At 37.6% G+C, this 5,397-nt stretch overlaps 1 non-coding gene across 1 annotated transcript; it reads right to left on the reverse strand.

Annotated features, from left to right (window-relative positions):
* Positions 1–516: 516 nt before the first annotated feature.
* Positions 517–623, reverse strand: LOC121100581. The gene has a single exon (XR_005832330.1). It is a non-coding gene; the product is annotated as a U6 spliceosomal RNA (small nuclear RNA).
* Positions 624–5,397: the final 4,774 nt, after the last annotated feature.

Raw genomic sequence — 5,397 nt, forward strand, 5'->3', positions numbered from 1 at the left:
TCTGAGAATTGTTATAAAATACAAATTCAACAAATTTTTATTTCTGTTCTTTCCATTTCTAGTCTCCTTCACTAAATCTGAACTAATTGCCTTACTCAAAATACCTCATAAGTGATAAATTCCTTCAGTATGTGGAATAAACCTCCTTTGGCATGATTTTTTACAAGGTTTTTCTATGGCCCTTTCACAATAATAACCATATAACTCATATTCCCTTTTAGTTACCTGAATCGTCATTGACCCCCATAAAAAACTTTCTTAAAGGAGTGGTAATAAATATTTTTGAAATATTATATGATCATTTCAGTGGTTGAAATAACTATTTAGTATCATGTAGACCACTCAAAGCCCATGAAATGTTATAGAGAACTTTATAAATTAATGTCTCCAAACACTGGCTATTATGAAAAGGATAATCTTTTACTAGTTGCTAATTATTTAATCCTCACATCTATTTTCATAGTAAGGTTTAGTTTAAGGGAATGGAATTGGTGGGGGGTTTTTGAAGGTATCTGCAAAAATATGGAACACTTCATGAATTTGCACGTTACCCTTGTGCAGGGGTCATGCTAATCTTCTCTATATCGTTCCAGTTTTAGTGTATGTGCTGTCTAAGCGAGCACTTGGTGTTTTTGACTAAAATAGGTCGTGTAAAAATGTATCTAGCACACAAGTGGTTGCTCATAGTATATCTAAACTCAAAAACATCACTTAGACATCTAGAAATGAATTCATACTGCTATCCTAACTGTGAAACTTTTGGGGCGAGGGTATATTTGAGAATAGTTAAGAGAAGTAATCGCAGGGAAGAATATTTGTTTCATTAACAGAGCACATGGCTGAGATATCATGGCTACTCAAAATATGAATGAATGTAAAACGACTTGACTGGCCACTAAAGATAGTCTTAGCCAGGGGCGCCTGCCTGGGTGGCTCAGTCGTTAAAGCGTCTGCCTTCAGCTCAGGGCGTGATCCCAGGGTCCTGGGATGGAGCCTGGAATTGGGCTCCCTGCTCCACTGAGACCCTGCTTCTTCCTCTCCCACTCCCCCTGCTCGTGTTGCCTCTCTCGCTGGCTGTCTCTCTCTGTGTCAAATAAATAAATAAAATCTTTAAAGTTAAAAAAAAAAAGATAGTCTTACCCATTCAGATAGAGATGGAAGTGTTATATTTAAAGACCAGAGAAAAGCCGAAGAGCTTTAACGCAAATCGACAAAAAGCAAATGGGTACCAAATTTCTCTGGACTATTAAGTACGTGATTGAGAAATCATCATGGATCAAAATGTGGTGCTGACAAAAATAACTGCAGAAGAAAAGCATATAGAATTAGAATACTTATTACGCAAATTATTATTGGCCAAGAGGCTTAGGAAATTAACTTAGAATTCTGTGATACTTTTCAATGCCAGTACTATTGAAATATCCACTTGCCTTTGTTAGAAGAAATTCAAAGTAAGGAAAGCATCATGGTTGAAAATTTGGGTCTTATGAAAAGTTGATGTGTATTGATGATCATATAAAATAGAAAAATATACAATATTTTTTAAATAAAGTGATCTCAATCTGATTTCTCTCATTAAGTAACACCCTCATCATAAGCCCAACAGCTAACCATAATCACTACAGCTTATTGGCTACAGCCTTTGTTTTAATTAAACAGTGCACCAATAATATGTCCTCCAGTGTTTCTAACATTAAAACAAATGTGTTTTTATTAAAATAATGTAACCATAAACATTTACTCATTTCTCCTGTAGCATCTACCTTTGGTTGTATTATAAAATTTGAAGTTATATACATATACACACACAAAAGTTTTAGATAAAATATTTCAAACATTTCATGCATTTTTTAATGAAATTGTCTGGCTTTATTTTTTATTTTTATTTTTTTTATTATTAACATATAATGTATTACTTGTTTCAGGGGTATAGGTCTGTGATTCATCAGTCTTACACAATACACACCACTCACAACACATACCCTCCCCAATGTCCATTACCCAGCCACCCCATTCCCCAACCCCCCCTCCCCTCAGTTTAAGATAGAATCAAAGTTTCCAGGGAAGGTATGTAAATATTACTATTAATGTTTCAGCCAAAACCTGAGAGAGGAAAATCTGTCTCTCTAAATATTCTCTAACAGTAAACTTTTAAAGCGGTGAGGATAACATTTTGAGCAAGGGAACTCAAGGCCTTTAAAGAGTAGAGGAGCTACAGAAAAGGAATGCAAGGGCAGGAAAACGGTTGTATCAAAATGGTGACTGTTCCAAATGGCCCCAAACAGTGACTTCAAGCCCTGGGCAGTTGGGCAAAATCTCCAGCAATGAATGCTATTCATTTCTGTGCTTTGTCATGCAGAGTATAACACACAGAATGCTACACAATACGTTTCTTTTTGGAAAATGACCTTAGAACACAAAGAATAAACATTACTGACGACATATTTAAGAGAAAGTAAGAAGTTCTGAAAACAGTAAGGGTACTTCTCCAGAAAAGAGTTTTGTTTTAACAAATAAAGTGTCAAATTTAGGGAAGATTCAAGTAGAATCTTAACCTAAACATGGCTAGGTCATTCTTTTTACAGAAATCTGAACATCATGAGAATATTATTTTTTATGGCACTTTATTAGTACAATTTTAATCCATGAGGTTAATTACAAATTTAGAATTTTTTAAAGGGTGCCTTTTTGTTTAATGGAATGTGATAGTGATTATAAAATAGTTGCCTGTATTTTGCCTTTGTCAGTTACGGATAATTATTTTCACAATTCTATTGAAGTATACGTGACAAATAAAAATTGCATATATTTAAGGTGTACAACTTACTGTTTTGATATACCTATATGTTGTTGTGAAATAATCACCACAATCTAGCTAATTAACATATCCATCACCACACATAATCATCATTTTCTTTTCTTTTCTTGTGGTAATTAAGGCCTACCCTCTTAATAAAATTAAAGTATGTGATACAGTACTGTTAACAATTGCCACATTGCTCTACATTAAATCTCCAGAATTTATTTATCCTTTGTAATTGAAACTGTATCTCTTGACCAACATTTCCATATCCCTCACCCACAACCCTCCATCCCACACCCCCAGCCCCTCATCCACTCCTGCCATCCCACACCTCCCTCTCCACTAGCCCTTGGCAATCATACTCTCTATGTTTCTGGACTAGACTATTTTTAATTCTACATATAAGCGAGATCATGCAGTATTTATCTATTTGGCTTATTTCACTTATAATGTTCTCTAGGTTCATCCATGTGGTTGCACACTTGCAACAGGATTTCCATTTCTTTGAAGGTTGTTTCTGTGGACAGATTTCCTGTGAATCTGATCTGTTTCCCTTGTAGGTTAAGGACTTTTTCTTCCTTTACTGCTTTCATTCTTTCCTTGTCTGTGTATTTTGTGAATTTGACTCTGATATGCCTTGGTGATGGCCGGCTTTTGTTGAATTTGATGGGATTTCTCTGTGATTCTTGGATTTTTGATGCTTGTATCCTTCCCCAGAATAGGGAAGTTTTCAGCTATAATTTCTAAAAAAAAAAAAAAAAAAACAACCATAAACAAAAAAACCCAAAAAACAAAACAAACAAAAAACCCTTCCATCCCTTTTAATCTCTCTTCATCTTATGGGACTCCTGTGATATGAATGTTATTATGTTTTAGTAAGTCACCGGGTTCCCGAAGTCTACCTTCATGATCCATTGCTTTTGTTTCCCTCTGCTTTTCAGCTTCATTACTTTCCATAATTTTACCTTGTATATCACTGATTTGTTCCTCTGATTCAACCATCTTCATTGTTATGGCATCCATTTAAGTTTGCATCTCAGTCGTAGCATTTTTAATTTTGGCCTGACTAGATTTTAGCTTTTTTGTCTCTGCCATAAGGGATTCTCTAGTGCCTTCTATGCTTTTCTCAAGTCCATCTAGTATCTTTATAATTGTTGTTTGAAAATCTAGTTCAGATATCTTACTTATACCTGTATTGATTGGATTCCTGGGCATCATTTGTTCTTCTTCTTTCTTTTGGGGTGAATTCCTCCATCTTGTCATTTTGGAGGTCAAAAAAAAAAAAAAAAAAAGCAAAATAAAATAAAATTTAAATTTAAAAATTAAAAAAAAAAAAGGGAGATAGATCCTAGGTGTATTTTGGTCTGCTTGTTAAGAGAAGCTTGATAGAAAAAAGAAAATAAATAAAATTAAAAATTAAAAAATAGAATAAAAGTAAAATTAAAAAAATTCTTTCTGTATCCAAATAAATAAATAAATAAATAAATAAATAAAATAAAACGAGCAAACAAACAAACCCAAAGAAAGCTAGGTCCTGTTTTCCCTAGAGCTCAAGCTTTGCAGTAGACTTGGTTCCTGAAAGGGGTTTGTGCTGCTCTTCTGGGGGAAAGGCCTACTGCTCCAATTTTCAAGGTGAACTTGTGGGGGGGGGGGAGGGGAGGATGCACCTGCAGGGCGCATAGGGGCGGGGCTTGGCGTGGTGGCTCATTTCCCAGCCTGGAGCTGTTTAGCTCACTGAAGTCAATCAGTGCTGGTGGGCAAGGGAAGAAAAGGCCTCTCCCAGCTCTCTTCTCTGGAGCAGGAAGTTAGTGCCTGCCACTCTTCAGGCAGCTCTCACAGACAGGCAGTCACCTCTCCTTTTCCCCCAGCTTTTGTCAGATCCTGGCCTTCACCTTGTCCTTGACCTAGCTGTCCACCTGCCAGGCAGTACAGCACTCCTGTGTTCTATCTCAGGCTCAGCTGTGTTTCAAAACCGCACACTTCAGAGAGCCCTATGGTGCAGACACACGTTGATCCCCTGGAGGAGGGTCTCACTGTGCTTTGGCCGGTGCCAGCCTCTCCGAGAAAATAGTTGTGCAACCACACAGCCCTTCGGAGTTTATGGTAAATCACAACATACAGCCGGTGCCAGTTTGCTGCCCTCAGCCCTCGTTCCTATACTGTTGGTATCTCAATGGTGCCTGCAGGCTCTTTTGCCCACATAGACGCCAGATCATCTCTACCCAATGTACTCACACAAGGGAAGTGCTCATCTCCTTGCAACCCAGGGAGTCCTCCGCCTGTGCTGCCTGCTCCCGGGCTCTGCCCTGCTTCCCTTCCAGAGCACTGCCAGGCGCGACCCTGGCTATGGCGCTGACCTCCAAAACTTCAGGCTCTGTGCTCCATTGTTTATTAAAAAAAAAAAAAAATCTTCTTTTTCCTAGTCAATGGTTTTGGGGGACAGTTTTCTTGTGGAGTCTGTTATGTGTGTGTTCACTCTTTTTCTCTTGCGTTTTCTCTTACTACTCTCTCCACTATCAGGGCTACCTCCCCTCTGCAATGCCCACAGCTCTTTTCTTCCACAAATCAACTCTTCACAGTTCCTACCTTCCACA

This window comes from Ursus maritimus, unplaced genomic scaffold, assembly GCF_017311325.1.
Source record: "Ursus maritimus isolate PB19 unplaced genomic scaffold, ASM1731132v1 scaffold_4, whole genome shotgun sequence".
In the NCBI taxonomy this organism is placed as follows: Eukaryota; Metazoa; Chordata; class Mammalia; order Carnivora; family Ursidae; genus Ursus; species Ursus maritimus.